The following is an 18336-nucleotide window of genomic DNA, read 5'->3' as shown; positions in this document are numbered from 1 at the left end:
TTCTCAAGTCTCAATCCCGAAACAAAATATCTTCCGGGCTAGGTAAGCCTAGCATGTAGATAGACATCAATGATCTGAAACAACCATGCAGACACCCAGGTGCTTGCCCTCAGGGACATCAAACTCGAATTGTCTCCCAATGACTTCACAACCCCGCTTAATCAACCTGTCTTTCCTAGGCAGGTCTTCAAAGGACAGTGAAACAGTCGTCACTGGAAGTCACTAGCAGTTAGTCATGCTGAAGTTTCAGACAGAGCAAGAAGACTGTAATTTGGCATTGTTCTGTTTTATGACAGTCCTCTTCAAAAAGAACTACTTGCCGAAAAGCAACTGCTCCTGTATTTGTTGGCTAATACTGGCTGCGCTGGAGACGACTGGGAAGATCTTAACACCCTAATCCCGCCCCTAATTTCCACCCAGGGAGAACAGATGTATTGTTGGACAAATAGCCGGTGATTAGCAAGTCCAGACAGAGCTTGGTGGATTTAATGAAGCGTTTATGAGCTCAGAGTTCACACTGCTAATCACTTGGTGTTTGCCCCTGACTGGCCCAAATGTCTCAATAGAGTACGCTGGGAGGGAGGGATTAGGGTTTTATGGCACAAGTGGATTAGTGCAATTGGGACAACAGGTTTATGAAAATATATCTTGCTGAGCTGGGGTTTTGCTACTTTCAGAGGTGTCTATCTAACACTGCGATCAAGTAAATGATAGATGACTTCTGTGAGTACAATGTAAAATTTAAACAAACTAAAGACCTTTGTGAGTCAAACGCTACAATTAAGCTGAATACTACTGACTCTGATGCAATATGCTATTATTCCTCTTATGAGACATTAGCAGTCTCAACTGATAGGGTTTTCTTAAAAATAAAACTTAGATGTTACCAATATCAAAAGTGTGTGTCTTCCATGTTGAGTCATTGTTATATTGAAACTCTTTTCTCAGACTTCACAGAAATGCCATATTGGTGTCTGTGGCATTAATCAAACATATAATTAATAGGATTTCTAAGAACAGAAAGATATGACCATTTGTTAATGTCAAGACTCTCATAGCTGAACTATAATTACCATTTAGAAAATTATAATTCACATATGGAGATCAAATGAGTTTTTAGAAAGAACAGTAGCTAAAAAAGCAACACAACAAGAAAAGCTGTTACAATTCATCTGTTTGTCAGACTACTAAATACCTAGCAGATATCTAACTGTATGAAATGTTAAACTGAGCTGCCTGCAGAGTAAGCTAATATGCCAGATTTTCACATTATGCCATCTATGCAAGTCCACAACACAATTCAGCCAAGCACTCTCATATATCTATACGCTGATTTGTTTGCTTTCAATCCACACAGTACCAACATTTTGGTCTGTCAAAGCTTGGTAAATTACTGAGAATTGGAAATTTCAGTTTTTAATAAAAAGACTCTAGATGGATTGCATCTTGACAATCGAAGATCCTGCACAATGTCACACTGACGCGGACCATGTAATTCGCCATCACAGAATTAATTTCATTTCTTTTAATCTGAGCTCGTTTCCATGTCTCGACCACGGAACATGGTCAAAGGTGATGAATATTCACAAAATTCAATTTTCTATCCCATGGCACAGGGTTAGGATCACAATTACTTGGTCCCAGCAGACGTCAAGTAGAAGTGATAAACAAGGTGGTCACAGGAAGGTAAATGGCTACGCTAACACTCCGACCAGCGTTTCCACAGAATTGACCAAGAAGAAATAAAACATGGCTGCTTCAACTGACAGGCAGTTATGTAAATGCGTTCATCTTGATCGGGAAACTAATCCCTTTACCAAAAGCTTGCTCGTCTTCAAAGACTGCTGCTAATACGTCCTCCTCTCTTGTGACTTGAGCGAGAACGCAATACTGGCTTCTGATGTCGTTCAGAGAATGCATGATCTCTCTTTGGAGTGCAGATACAACGACTTCATGACAGATCAGAACACAAGACGAATATTCAGATTTTTATTGAGAACCTTTGAAAAAAGTGAAATTCTCATTATCTTTATCTTCAAAGGCCACAGATTTTGGTTATTATTACAAACAGTTTCATCAAGACAGTTTATTGGTTGTCCGGCAAGGAATAAATAAGTTATTGGCATGGTGTTTTTTACACCTTAGGGAACTACTGAATTGTACATCACAAGGTTTGACATTATCTCCAGAGTGCTCATTAACTTCTTAAAGCTGAAAGGTCAACAGAATCCATCTTGTACTGTAGTGATTACCAGCATGCTTTGCTGTATGTAGCCAGTGTGTGAAAGCTTCTCTGTGCAATCTTTATATGGAGTCTATATGGAGCCTTCTAAAGAAGCCAGATGTATATAGGCAGCCTCAGTGCTGAGAGCTGTACAGAGCCTGCAGTATGGAGCCTGCCATACAGGGTCCAGAGCTTGCAGTATGGAGCTTGCCAATCAGTGCCCATCATATGGGGCCTGTTGTGCAGTGCCCACTTTGTGGAACAATGCCCATCTGGAACCTGCATTACAGTACCACTGTTGGGAACCTGCTGTATGGAGCCTGCATTACAGCACCAACTGCTGGCAGCCTGCTGTATGGAGCCTGCATTACAGCACCCACTGTTGGGAACCTGCTGTATGGAGCCTGCATTACAGCACCCACTGTTGGCAGCCTGCTGTATGGAGCCTGCATCACAGCACCCACTGTTGGGAACCTGCTATATGGAGCCTGCATTACAGCATCCACTGTTGGCAGCCTGCTGTATGGAGCCTGCAATACAGCACCCACTGTTGGGAACCTGCTGTATGGAGCCTGCATTACAGCACCAACTGCTGGCAGCCTGCTGTATGGAGCCTGCATTACAGCACCCACTGTTGGGAACCTGCTGTATGGAGCCTGCATTACAGCACCCACTGTTGGCAGCCTGCTGTATGGAGCCTGCATCACAGCACCCACTGTTGGGAACCTGCTATATGGAGCCTGCATTACAGCATCCACTGTTGGCAGCCTGCTGTATGGAGCCTGCAATACAGCACCCACTGTTGGGAACCTGCTGTATGGAGCCTGCATGACAGCACCACTGTTGGCAGCCTGCTGTATGGAACCTACATTACAGCATCCACTGTTGGCAGCCTGCTGTATGGAGCCTGCATTACAGCACCCACTGTTCGGAACCTGCAGTATGGAGCCTGCATTACAGCATCCACTGTTGGGAACCTGCTGTATGGAGCCTGCATCACAGCACCCACTGTTGGCAGCCTGCTGCATGGAGCCTGCATTACAGCATCCCCTGTTGGGAGCCTGCTGTATGGAGCATGCATTACAGCACCCACTGTTGGGAACCTGCTGTATGGAGCCTGCATCAGAGCACCTGCTATGCAGAGCCTGCAGTTTGGAGCCTGCTATATGAAGCCTGCTGTATGAAGTCTACAATAAATGACCATCTGACCTATCTGTAATCTGTCACTAGTCCATCCAATAAGTCAGTATCAGCGTCATCTCAATCACATTCAAATGCTTAAAGGTCCTTGGATGTCCTTAAATCTCAGCAACAGCTAGCCACGAATGATCAATTAATGAAAGTGTATCAAGTAGTCCCTCCTGGATTCCGCGGCAGATTTTTAAGAAGTCTGTGGCAAATTTAAGCAAATTCTGCACTCCATTTTTCAATATTCTGCACAACATTCTGCGGTTAAAACATTTAGAAAAAACAACAAAATCGTTATACAGATCTTCATAGTTTAATTCTCAAACAAAAGTCTGATGACAAAGCACCCACACCTTTTTCTGTGTTTGAGCATTAAACACTTGCTGAAAGCTACTTGTTTCCTCTCAGTCATAACTCTGATGCAATCAACAATTTTATACCTAAAAGAAATCTGAGATAATTTCCATTTTCAAAATGATCCGATTTTGAGAATGTAACTGCAGTGCCAAATTCATCTAATATTATTTGAAGGATGCCTAAAACTTACTATATTAATAAAATATCTAGATCTTTATATCATGTTTATTTTGAAAATGTTGTCACAATAAATATGTCAGTCCTTTTTATGGTTTTATGTGTAGCAAATCCTACTTTTGACATTAACTTTACTTTTCATTTCGGTTGAGTTTTCACTCAGTTTTTAAAATAACCAAATTCCACAGCAGAAAAGTGGCAAATTCTGCACAGATCTGCACGAAAATGCGTTTTTAGCGGACCAGACGTTTTTCTGCATGGCAAGGTAAATTCCGCGATTTTTTCTGCAAACCGTGGAATCCAGGAGAGACTGATCAAGGTGTACTGAATCTGAATCAGGCAGTAACTGTAGTAAGCAAACAAGTAACGTCTTGAAACATTTAGCAATATTTCAGCAATATCACAACATTGAGAATCAAATGAGGGCTTCAGTCACCCACAAGGAGAATAAAACGTGGACTATAGTATGACAGACAAATACTTCAATATTAGTAAGCAACCCCTGAAACCTCAGTAACTGCATGAACCACACACTCAGTCTTGAGTTTCTGTGTACAGCCTCCACCTAATGATGATGATAATGATGATGACGATGAGGATGATGATGACGATGATGATGTGTTACACAGACAGGATGCATATGTTGCCTCTGGGCCTGGCAGACCTTTCAGTATTAGATTGAAGGAGAGGGCAATCATGACTGAAAGAGAGGACAACCTTTACTTCATATTTAGGTATGTTTGCATTAATGTTTGGGGGTTTCAGGGCTGCTTTGGTCATGGGTGGAAGTGACCCACTGCCCAATGTCCCAGTGAACTGTTTTTTTTCCTGCTGGGTAAGCAAATTTGTAGTTGACTTAATTATGTTCATTATGTTGTTTATTTAAAAAATCATCAAGCAAATAGTGGAAAGTATAGTGGAAAGTTTATCAGGGCAGGTAATTGAGGATGTGGCAAAGTATGGCAGAACACTAGTAACTTAAAAGTCACTTCCACACCTACACATTGGCTGCTTGGTGAGCATGTTCACAGATCTGGTCTCATCAAATAGCGTTCATTCTTGGCCTGCTCCTTGGAGACATTCTAGGGGCAGCTGCTGAGCTGTGTTTGGCTGGGGACAATTAGCTGCCATTTAAGCTCTCTAATTGATGACTCACGACTGTCTCCTAGCTTTTTTCACACAGTCAGAAATTAAGCTGAAAGGTTGTCAGCCCTCTGTACCAGGTTTCCGCAAAACCAGGGGTTGCAGTGATCGTAGTCAGTAGTCTACGCTAAATTACTGGTGTAATGATCTCAGTGGTAAGATCACTTTCTGGAACAGACCTGTGTTTACAGTGATGTACTCCAGCTATAACAGAATACAGAATTACACTCTAAGATGTATGTACATATACATGTACATATACAGACTGAATTTCATCTGTTAGGGATTCCTGTGAGAGCCATGTAGCATGTGCAGAAAAATTTTAATGAATATTTTAAGCTGACACACAATTCAGAAAGGCTCTGACTAATAAATATTCTCAACAGGGTGTAGGATTTCTTCAAAGTTGATACGAAAACATATACAAATGTCTGAAGGAGACCCTACAAATCCAGTATACATCACATCAATTTTCATGCAGCCTGATACTGAATATTTAAAAAATCATAAAAAAAATATTTTTTAAAACATTTCTGGGAAACGTATGTCATGTTTTAAAAATACCCCTGAATATATCCAATCGTGGTCTACCATACAGTGTACCATGTGACAGCATAGTGGGGGCTGCATGACATCTTAAAGTAACACAAGCGCTAGATTGTTCTGTGCATCATTTGCTCAGTTTACTAAATACAGAAAATCTCAATGTAGCTAAATGAGCGCAAGTCACAGCGTTCTGTCAACAAATGACCTGATACGCTTCAAGCGTGAAAACATAATTCACTTTAAAAGTCTTCAATCAATAAGAAATTCAATCAAAATTGTTATGTTTTTACACTTAACTTCAATATGAAACTACCACAGCACTGTAGAGCCATTTATAGCTGAATCTAATAAAGAGATGTTTCTTTGAAACTGTAAACAAGATAACTGATCACAGTTACCCTTAAGTATGGCAGTATTGAGGATACTTAACAAGACAAACTGTACATTTGATAACCAGAGAAACAATGACCAAATGGACCAGTAAGCTGGGTTTAACATCCCATAAACTCTCCTTTACAACAGTGTCAGCTTCACATTGGCAGATGGTGGAAGTGATGAGACTACACACTGAATTAGACCAGGTCTGAATGGAGGGGTCTGTTTTACACTGAGTTTACTTTAATGCTACACCTGGCAATATTCCAACTATATGGCACTGGTCTGTAAATAACTGAATATGGACCACACAATCCAGTGATCAACATCATGAGCACTGATTTATGCATTTGAGAAACTATTATTTACCCTAAATTTGTAAAATATTTTCTAACAAAATTTCTCCCAAAATAATAATGATATAAACATAACAATTCTGAATACTATTCACACATTTCCTCAAACAATAACAATACAGCAAGCTCATGTGGCATGGAGTTCATCACCATATAAGTCTCCTTATTATTAAGTGTTTGCTTGTCCAGCAAAGACCCACATTTTATTTCCCATGTGGCTACAATGTGTGAAGCCCATTCCTGGCATCTCCTGATGGAATGTTGCTGGAATATTGCTAAAAGTGGAATAAAACTAAACTCACTTGCTTACTCATTATAATATCACAACAAAGATATTTCACATTTCACCAACTTGAAAGCGTGTGTATACACCAAAATACTGAATCAATTGTGCTGAGAAAAATATTGATCTGGAAAAAAACTGCAGACACTTGATGAAAGATGAAGTGAGAAAATAGCCACTGTGACATGCCAGGTAATACTTTCAACTGGAAACTAAACATCCAAAGTGCATTAAGACTGTTAATGCAGCTTCAGATAGTAGAACAAACTATGTGCTTGAAACCTGATCTGCATTGTTGACACTGAAATGTACATGAAAGCAACTAATGCCCTACTCTGACTGCTGACCTCCCATAATTGGCCTACATTGATGTCTGATTACTATCTAAATGCCACTCCAACTAGCTTCCTATCCATCCTTCCTATATATATATATGCTCCATAATTACATCAGCAGTTAAATTGCTCTCAAACAGACAGTAAAATGCCAATATTGCAATAATTGATGATTTAATAGTCTGACGAAGTCCCTGTGTGAAAATATTAAGTAGAGACATTAGAGTTCACAGAGACAACTTCCAGACAAGATATTCATAAAATTGATCTTGAAAGCACAACTGACAGTGTATATATCATATGAGGTGTATAATGAAATATGCATTCTCATATTTGGTTCTTTTCGCATCTAACTGACAATCCAATATCAAGTTCAGTTTTAATTCCCCTCAGTCAAGATATGCAACTCACATGAGATGCTCCAGATTATGATCCGTCTCTGCTCATTGCATAAAATTAATCATTTCTGGCACCATCAAAGGACTAAGTAAGTCTCAATTCAATGTATGTTTTAATGTTACTACTTAGCCGTTTTACTGGAGCACCTCCTCTGGGACTATTCGGATCTGGAGCTGGTCTCCCAGCACCAATGCTTTACAGTCAGGACAATTTGATCTGAAACTGAACCAAATAATTGGGGAATCTGCAGCCATCATTATCCCCTTGTGCAAAGCCATAAAATTTGGGCAGCATCAGAAATAAGGAGCAGTAATAGTGTGTATCATAACACGTGGCCCAAACTCATCATCACATTTTTATTAGATCGGGAAGATGCTCTGTCATGTCAGAAGACATGGTCAATGCAAAACAGTCCGATAAGTCTCTCCCTGTACATCAACATCACAGCCTGGCATGAAAGTGAACATAAATCACAGCTCATTGTCACCAATCAATAAAAGAAACTGATAATTCTATGATTGAGAACAGAGGCGAAAACAGCTCACGACAAATTGCCCATAGACACATATTTCCGCGGAATGGTCCCAAGGAGTGGAATCGCTCCTGAAGTGTATCTGCTTGCCGAGAGCTTTATAGTGCTCCGACACCATGTCCTGAGCCAGTCAAGCATACACATCGTTAATTAGAATCTCAATCATATCTCCCTTACCCATCATGCCGTCTGATTGAACAATTGATCTTCATCGTAGCTCACGTTGTCATTTGAACATTCTTGGAAATTCTACCAGTTATTGCTTCAACAAAGATTATAGCTGACCATTTCCATGAATCTGTTTGTCATGTAAGTAATTCCCGAAGGTCGTATTTGCCCCAGGCTGGAAGGGGTCACAGCGAAGGTGTCAATGCCACAGAACCATTTCAAGTTCATGAATATGAACAACAAATGCTTGTACATTCATCAGTACAGTGAGACAAGCATTCAGAATAGGACTCTGCCATTTTATTCTTCCTATTCCTGACAACCTACCCATTACAATGGCTATCTTTAGCTTTCAGAAAACATTGTACCTTGAATTCAATCTCAAAATGCTTTAGACAATGATACAAAATATTTCTTGTAGATGAACTTATTTAGATGCATACAACTTTGATCTAAAGTGTAAAAAAAATATTCAGTTTCTAAAAAATCCAACAAACCCATCAAAATTCACAAGTTTTGGCAAAATTTTGACAAAAAAATTATATCTTAAGACTCCATCATTCATCAGGGTTAACTCAGAGTTGGACTAACAAGGCTTTGAAATGAAATAGTTTACAGAAGAAAACAGGTTGTTAAATTATCTAAAAGGCAAGACTTTCTTTAAACTTCAGGAGTCTAGACTTGCTAGATATTCCAGTGAGTAAGTGAGTTTATTTTTACGCCGCACCCAGCAATATTCCTGCTGTATAGCAGTGGTCTGTAAATAATCGAGTCTGCACCAGACAATCCAGTGATCAACAACATGAACATTGATCTGTGCAATTGGGAACTAATGACATGTGTCAACCAAGTCAGCGAGCCTGACAGCCTATTCTGCCCAGGACCTAATCATGGGTCGCTAAATATTCCAGACTTACAGGACTATTCATATGTGTCTGAGTCTCTGTATGGATAACTAGAGTGAGTGCAGACACACTGATGACCAGGCAAGTCAGGTGCCGACAACAGACACATATGGTGATATTAGCATGGCAACCAGCTTACTGGGTAGTTGTAGTAAATAATGATAGTCATTCTCATGCCACAATAACCAAATGAAAGCTATCTGTGTACAGTCAAACCCGTTTACTCGGACCCCACATATCCTGAAACTCCGGACTTGTACTTGCTTAACTGCACCCCGCGCTTCTGGACCCGGACTGCGAATTTTCAAACCTTTCCCTTAGATTTCCATTGAAAAATTATCTAGTTATTCGGACGGAGAGATCTGTGCAACTTGCATGTGTATGTGTCATGTCAATACCGTTTACCGCACGATTAAGTGATTCCATTCTTAATCTATCAGAAGGCATTTGGTGTGAATTGATAAATTAGCCATCAAAACACTAGGGATGCATGTCACTTGGGTTGTTCATTAGGATTTGGCGTGTGAGAGAACATCTCATCAGTAACGAAAACACATGATAAGTAGGATTAAGGTAAACTACCATGTAATTGTACTGTAGATAATACTTATAAATCGACGCTTGCTATCTGTCGTGATGCAAGTTAAAAATAGCCTCCTACATGATCTATAAGTCATGTGATCCCATCCGGAAGTTTACTTTCTGCAGACATCATAAGTTCAACGTGATGTCATATCTTTTAGGGCACTTAAAATTAAAACAAAAGAATATGCAATTGGCAAAATAGAAACTTTTTGTCATCAATTTACGTTTTTCATCTAACTTACCATCTGAAGCTCCACACGCTACATAATTACGTCAAAGACAACCTGACGAATAGTAACCTGCGTTCTGCCTTCCATGTATAATCGGTAAGCTTATTTGTTATGATGATACACTGTTATTACTACTGACTGTTGATTTATTGATTTTTTTTTGCTTTCAATTTTCATGTTGTGCTTGTTTGATCCAGTTAAGAGGACGTCTCGCTATCAATTTTAGAGTGATACCAAAACGTCCAGATAAACAGGGTCTGACTGTAATCCCTCAGGGTCAACTCCAATCCTGCTGTCAAGATTGTTATGTTTACACACACTGTAGTGTGAACCAGACACCCCTGTGATATCGTCAATGAAAAATTCCAACAGGGTGTGATAAAAAAGTCAAGTCACCATGGCTGAACATCTGATCCTCTTGGTCTTACAACCACATATATCTCTGCAGACCTACCCAGTCAGAGGATGTCTACTGGCAAGGTAGGAGGACATATGGTCAGTCGGTCACTGACAGTTCGGCATTTCTGTGTCCATCCAGCGGTCAGTCACACTCTGCTGCCATTCTGACCATCCCATCACAATTTCTTGCTGCAGAAATTTCTGGACACTCTGGATGTCCACACTACTCTAAGGCACAAATTTGCATCTCAAGTTATCTTCAGTTATGCTGTGCCTCTGGCATATGGCCACCCTGCTATGGTGAGTAAATGGATTCTTCCCTTAGCTCAAGCTTTGAGTGTCAAATAACTAAAATATTTGACGAACTAACTGTCCAATCAAGTTATCATGATGACTCCAAGATTCTCCCTATGGAGTCACTGATCATGGGTATATTGACATCACTTCCCCTCGCACCCCAAGAGCAACAGCTTCTAGGGTGTAGTTATCATAGTGGAAAACATTAGAAAGTCAACACATCAATGCACAAAAATATGAATAAAATATTGTTTACTTGACTGGCATCAGAGTTCCTGTTAACAATGTCTTTGTACGCCTTCAACTTACAAAAGGAAATGATGTTATGTTGAGTGTTACAAAAGTGTCTAATTTTCAAACAAACCCAATTTCCTACAAATGACAACTTCTCCAAATATGCAAATCTGGGGAAATGATGATGTAACTTTATCACTTGCAATTTCCTTTCTTAATGTCAAGTTTCTATCACCCTCAGAAATGAGTTCGACATCTGTGTATCAACCTTCTCTCAGAATGCATCAGAAATCACCCTTCCCACGCAATATGGAAATAAGTCTTTTCCTTTCAAAAAAGCACTCTTTCATTAAAAGCTGTTCAGGTTTGGCAACAACACAACAGACCTTTATTATCTCCTTGTGTGCAGAGTGCATTGCATGATCAGAGATAATCAGTCCGTTCATTCTGGACAAACTCTGGCAAATACTAGCATTATGATCAGTTGTCTGGTCGCTAGCACAACCTATGTTGAGCAGAGGCCAGGCATAAACATCCTCCTCCAGCTAGTGCTAAGTTATTATGTGATTGTCTGTAATATTCATGAATCTGTCAACAAGCAGTTCCCATGGTTCCTGACCTGGTGCTACATATTGTACATTATGCATGAAGTAGACACCATGATCAAATACATGAAAGAAATATTAATTAACTGAATATTCTTTTTAACCATTTATCACAATTGTTCAGAAGTTTTGAAGAATAATAACATGTTCAACTTGAACAAAACCTTGCTTGTTTTTCAAACTGACTGACGAAGAAAATAATGGTCTAGACGCCATATCTCAGTTGAAAATAATACGCTTCCAAACTGAGGCAACTACTTATACTCTTCACTGAGAAACTGTCTTATTTTTTCGTCTAATACCACACAGACAAAACACACAGATTCATACAATAAATGATGGTCCACATAAGGGGACTTTGTAGCATAGACCCAGAACGGCATGCGAGGGTCAAAAAAGGGGTACTTCGTAACAAGGATACAGTATTATATGCGAGGGTCCACATTCATTTTACTGATAATAAATAACTGTTAATGACTCATGGCTCATATATACTGAAAAACTTTTCATAAACATTTTTCATAAATCTCTAATCAGTCACTTTCCCCCCTCCCCCATGTGGAGCCTCAATAGTGTAGAGAAGGTCCTTATTTACTCTCCTCCTTGGCAAATGGTGAGATATATTTCATATTTCCCATGGTACCACCAATACAACATAGAAACTGAATGCCATCATTCATGTCAATATACATTTGCAAACTAGAGCTGGTTGTCCCAAATAAATTAATTGGTCAATATAATCGACAAAAAATTGCCCATTAATTTGTTTGCTCATATGTGTTCTGATATTTCATATATTGGGTGTGGTCAACCACATTAGTCTCCTGAGTCTGAAACAGTGGTTGATGTCATGAACACCACCTTTGATACAATGGCTTCAAAGATGTGTAAAGCAGGTAGTTAGATCTATCTTACCAGCAGAAAAGGGACTATTTTCCACAACAGGAAACATGCAGTGTTTTTTCTTTCTAGACTGACGATAAGAAGGGTACTTCAGACCTAACATCTACAAAGTGAGGTCATCAGACACAAATGAGGTCATCTCAGACAACAGTGAGGTCATCAGAGACAACAATGAGGTCATCAGGGATAAATGTGGTCACCACAGACAATTGTGAGGTTACCACATACAATGAGGTCATCAGTGGCAACTGTGAGGTCAGACACAAATGTGAGGTGACCACAGACAAATATGAGGTGACCACAGACAATGAGGTCATAATGACAACTGTGAGTTCAGACACAAAGGTGAGGTCACCACAGACAACAATGAGGTCTTCAGAGACAAAAGTGAAAAACCATTTATCTAGAAAGTGATTCCACAAAACACTTCATGATCTATCTAAGCATAGCATCTCAGCTTCTGCGTGCTTGCAAGGAAGTTTGACAACACATCCATCACTGAATTTGATTTCTTTTGTTTAATGTATACTTCACAACTCACTAATTTGGTGAAATCAGGGAAGGAAATGAGCTGTCTGTCAGGATTGATATTTCGATATTTCGTCCTAGCTGCTAGTGACAACAGAGATGCAACTGACTCACTGGCTGTTCGTCTTGATGATCTAAAATATTCATGAAAGGGAGCGTCTGCATTCAAAGTGTTCAACCTCAACATGCCACAGTTAAAAACATAAACATGGTCTTAGAAGTCTGCCACTACAGAACTGGCCACTACATTCAGGAGAGCTAAGAACTAAATGCCAAAGAACTAAATACTTCTTCCTGGGAACTATAACTGAATAAAAGAGGGTTAAACAAATTAGAACAAAACACCATGGAAGTAAATACTATTGTATGTACCACAGGACTAAACAACGACAAACCAATTCTTCTTCAAATCCTATCAGAATATATTTAATAGGAAGCACATTATCTCACTAACTATGTATAGCTAAATTAATTTCTATCACATATTACTGGAGTGTATATTAGCGGTCTTCTGGTTAATTGAATCAACTGACCATTGGTCACAGTGACCAAAAGACAAGGCAATCAATCACATTTTCTCACAATCAAACACAAATGATACGAGAACTACTGTTTCAGTGTTTGAAATTTTTGACAATGGAAAATAACACAGAAGTTATCAGGGCTGGAAAAAGTGTTTAATTGTCTCAAAATTCACTTTACTTACTGAAAAGTCATTACTGAATATTTCTTGAAGACACCAGGAAGCATATGTACAGGAAATTATATCACTACTTACAAGTAAATACATACTGACATTGGTATATATTTATTGCTATGATGAACTATCATGATGGCGTCATGAACAAACAGGAATACTGTTGACAGCAGCATTAAACAACAATCAAGTTAATGAAAATTGTTTTGGTAGTTAACGTTCATCTGTATTACTGCAAAATACATCAACAGATACCTCTGGTACTTTATCATGCAATCAGTTTCCCTTGACAAACAAGGACATTTGTGTTGCAAGTTCAGAGTAAAATACCCCATAAACATGACAGTCCTCACATATCAATATCCCGATATTCACAGAATCATAGCTCCCTATCATTTACAGAGTCATGCAACGAACATTTGTCACTAACCTGCAGACATCGGTCTCAGAGACCATTACCAGTGATTCCATTACTGATCAGCCTGACACAAGCAGTGGTTTAACACCCAGTGGCAGTTACAACATCACTCATTAACACATAGTCAGTCTACCTGAACAGATGGCTGTGTTATCCAACATATCCTGTACAATAATCAATAAACACCGAGCAGGCCCACCACGTGTGTGATAAATGGAATACAGGCCAGGTAGACATGGGCCATCATTGTACACAGGAAGCATCTGTCAGCCAGGTTAAATTACTGATTATCTTCATGGCTAGCAGACACTTGGCCACAGCTGTAGGATTACCTGTTTTACATTGTTTCTTAGTGTGTTGTCTCACTATGGACAAAGTTGTCAAGACCACAGTGACCCATGCTTATCTTCACAAACACGGACTGGGAGGATGAGCTATACCTTAGTAATCAATATTCAATCTATCTGAATATGGTGTGTAATTACAGTCTGGACCAGACAATCTAGTGATTCATAGTGTGAGCACATGATGCATATATACATATAACGCACAACCTACCAATACACAGGGTCATATACACCCCTGACCCAACCCTCACCAATTAATAAAAACATCTTCCCTATTATGTGAAAAGTAATTACGTTGATCTGACCTCCCCATTGTTTATGTATCAGCAGGCACAGATGCAACACCAACATGACCTTGTGTTGATCCCTTTAACTTACACACACACACATGAAGTTTGTGTAGATATATCAGTAAATATTTGTGTAGTTACCTGCTGACAGACTGTAATCTGTGAACAATGCAGCCATTAACACAACATTTTTCCTTGTCAGCAATGTCCCCCATAAACAAAGGACTCACAGCATCAATTACCCAGAGTGCCTTACATACACAATGTATCTTGTTTAACAGATAATATTGAATGTTCAATCATTTACCCAGCACTGGTATTTCAAAGTACCATAGTCATCAGCTTCAGAATGTTTTACATATTGACTACATCATAGACTAATTTGCCCTTCATATCTTCTGTTGCCGTTATATCAAAGTAACACAATCTGTTGTTTACATAAACTGTTTACATCCAGATTACATCACAAACATCAAGCACACACCAAGGCAAGGACGTTTCTTAACTTGTTTTGACTACAATAGTTCCACAGGGTTTGCTTCAAGGAAGCTGAGGTTGTGTTGTCAAATATATATTCAGTATGCCACACAAGAAACCCGCACCAAATATCATAAATCCATGTTGTCAAAAATATATCTAAAACCAGATAATTGAAAGACTGTGAAGGCTAGAAGCTACTACAACTAAAGACCCCTGGAGGCAGGGAACTGAGAAAGTCTTGTGATTTTCTATGGTTTTACTCTTTCAACAAAATGATGTGTTCCACATTCAACATCCAAATCCTTCGAAAACCACCACACCAGATTCTCACTGACGATCTGTACTTGAATAGACTTCCATCTTTTACAGTGATTTATCTTTTCCAGCCAGGCTGGTGATAAAATCTCAAAATAACTCACCAAGAGGAATAATCCAAATAGCGCCTTCGCTTCCCAGTATTTCCTCTACACCGTCAGCACTCAAGAAAACAAAAGCATTTCCACAAACCTCACCTCTGGCAATTATACATTCAGTCAGATCTATCCATACAATGCCTTTGCACATTTCCAATAAGGCTTTCCCACACTTTCAATAATTCCAACCCAGCACCAACAATCAGACTCAAAAGCAATCTATTGCTAGTTCTGGAAATAAAGCACCGAAGAAATAATACACCAAATTACAATTAACAAGAAATAAATGACACACAAAATAATCACACTGGTGACAAAAGTAAAGGTATTTACCAGTCTATGCTGCAGAACTTCTGTGTGGTAGACGATGAGGTAAACCCAACAATGATGTATGTACATTCATGACGTTGACGACCAGTGTCACAACCTCTGATGTCCACTTTAGACTGACCATAACATACAAGATATATTTACCTTTAGCTGGCCTTTCACCTGCCGGCCACTGGTCAGCCACACATTAACACATGTCCATTGACTTCCTCTGCGTGGGGACGGCTCTCAGTCAGTTATTCCATGTATACTAGCCATTTGCTATCACTCTGTAACAAACAAAGCCGAGGCAATGATCACTACTTATTTCACATTCCACCAGTGGCCTCTGAAGCCGTCACTCTTCAGAATAGAAGGGGCAGATGTGCTATCACGCTATTCTCAATACGCCAGCCTCACACGAGATGCCCCTGCGTTCTCCCTGCTAGCCTGCAAATATTGACTGTCCGAGCGAAGATACTCGTAATCAGATCGGCATTGATCCAGGGGGATTTTATGCGAGATCAGCATAAATTACACAGCGATGCTCCCTCAGTTTGACAGTCGAGTGAGCGTGGGCCATGTGAATGCTCCACCCGACACCTCTGTCTCCCTCAAACTGACAATGGATGCAAATTTGGAAGATTGCAAAGAGCTGGGAGATTTCCTGAGCTTTCAGTAAAATTAATGTGGGTTTAAACCTGCAGCATGAAATGACTTGACAATGATTCACTCTACAATAAGGACACTCTGGCGCTAGTTTAATTTCTCTATGTGATATGATTGTTAAAACCAAAATTGCTATTAAGATTTCCATATGAAAATGAATGCAATCTAATCAATTTTACAAAAAGTATCCTTGCCTAGAAACTTCCAGAAAATTTTCACAAGTTGCTCTCAGTTAAAATTAAAAAAATCAAACACATTCACGTCTCCAAAGAAAGCTAAAATAGATTTTGGCGAGTGGATGTATAAAAGTTCCTGGTAATACAGAGTAACCACTAAGTCTGGACTTTTTCAGGAATGGTGCCAACCGAATTTCTGGCTATTTTGGTGTATCCAAAATTAACACTTGAAATCTAAGTAGAGCCTTAGAGACATTAGGTGATCACTTTCATTACTGGACCTAAAACTCCTTAAGAAGGAATTAGTACAAAAAATATTTTTATGTGTCATTTGTGGAATATGTTTTTTACTATACTTATATTTTGGACACACATTTTTCTGATTATATGAAAAAATCTGACTTAAGCTTAGTTTCATAACAAATCAATTAATGTAAAAATGTCCAAATGGGGATTATAAAGGGATGAATTTATAAATTCATATGACAGGATATAATGCATGTTTCTCAAATGATTTTCACAAATGAACATGAGGCAAGAATCACTCACAAGCAGAAATACAGAAGCTGTTATCTGTGTGTACTACAGGCATCTACATACCACTCAAGGACTCCATTTTCCTATTGTTATAGCAACAAATCAGGTTTCATTAAGTGATCAAAGAGATTGTGTTACTGTGGGATTAGCAGGACATTGATCTCAAGTTGCACATGACAAGCAATCAAGATATGTATCATGTCCACTGTCAATGTTATCAGTGGGCCTGTCATCCATGCCTAAAGTCTGAATGGGAGATACCTGGGCAGCTTGGTAACCCCCTGCCTAACTCCCTACCTAACCCCCTGCCTTCTACCCATACCCCTCCCCATGTGTAGTTGGTGTAACACCCTCCCACTATGCAGCAAGTGTAACACTTTCTCCATGTGTAGCTGGTGGAACACCTTCCCCCTGTGTAGCAAGTGTAAGTCACCCTCCCCATGTGTAGCAAGTGTAACACCCTCCCTATGTGTAGCCAGTGTAACACCCTCCCCATGTGTAGCAAGTGTAACACCCTCCCCATGTGTAGCCAGCATAACACCCTCCAGCCAAAGGCTGTCTGAATTCCGCTTGCCATCCATCCTCCCTAAGGCAGACAGGATACCTCCTACCCACCCACCCTCTTTCCTTGCTCTTGGTACTTGTTTCTACTATCCTCTCTCTTCCCTATAGCAGGCTGGATACTGTACCTCAGACAGGTGTCCCAGTACTGCCCATGTTACCCCCATCTTCCCACAGTTGTACCCTCCCATAACCCTCCCCTACCCCTTCTACTGTCACATCTATCCCATGAAGGGTAATAAATACATAATGCTTGGTGACAGCTGAGGGAACAAGGGTAATTAACAATCAGTTAATTAACTCTGCACTCATCTCCATCTTATATTCTCATGTCAAGCCATCCTCGACCGTAAACATGCAAATAATATGTAAATCAGGTAGCCAAGTTGTATAAATGCCTACAACCCCCTCCCAAATTCTACCCTTTCCCAACTTCCACCTCCACCAAACTGCCATCAGCTACATTCAGTACATCTACATAACGCTCAGTTCTGAATAACACTATTTTCAATCACTACTCAGTAAAGTTCTGTCATCAACGTCTCAGACTTTATTTATCAACACAAAAGATGCTGATCAAGAATTCTTGGTAAGCAAATCACAATGTACTTGTATTCTGTTTGCAGACTCATTGTGATATTGATGGCATCTTTAGTAAATGCATGTTGTA

At 39.6% G+C, this 18336-nt stretch overlaps 1 protein-coding gene across 5 annotated transcripts in view; it reads right to left on the bottom strand.

The window, feature by feature from the left end:
* Nucleotides 1–18336, bottom strand: part of LOC137290903 (cytokine receptor-like) — a 95073-nt gene that overhangs the window by 43367 nt on the left and 33370 nt on the right. For 2 of the 5 annotated variants that reach the window (XM_067822102.1, XM_067822094.1), the window contains exon 2: nucleotides 15889–16013. The gene's annotated coding sequence lies outside the window, so the exon portion shown is untranslated. Of the gene's footprint in view, nucleotides 1–13896; nucleotides 14000–15747; nucleotides 15812–15888; nucleotides 16014–18336 lie in introns of those variants that run through there. The other 3 variants (XM_067822098.1, XM_067822104.1, XM_067822099.1) reach the window with 3 other exon arrangements.

The sequence above is a fragment of the Haliotis asinina genome, chromosome 7, assembly GCF_037392515.1.
Source record: "Haliotis asinina isolate JCU_RB_2024 chromosome 7, JCU_Hal_asi_v2, whole genome shotgun sequence".
Classification (NCBI taxonomy): Eukaryota; Metazoa; Mollusca; class Gastropoda; order Lepetellida; family Haliotidae; genus Haliotis; species Haliotis asinina.
The sequence above is the reverse complement of the archived record's forward strand: the minus strand, read 5'-3'. Positions and strand labels throughout refer to the sequence as shown.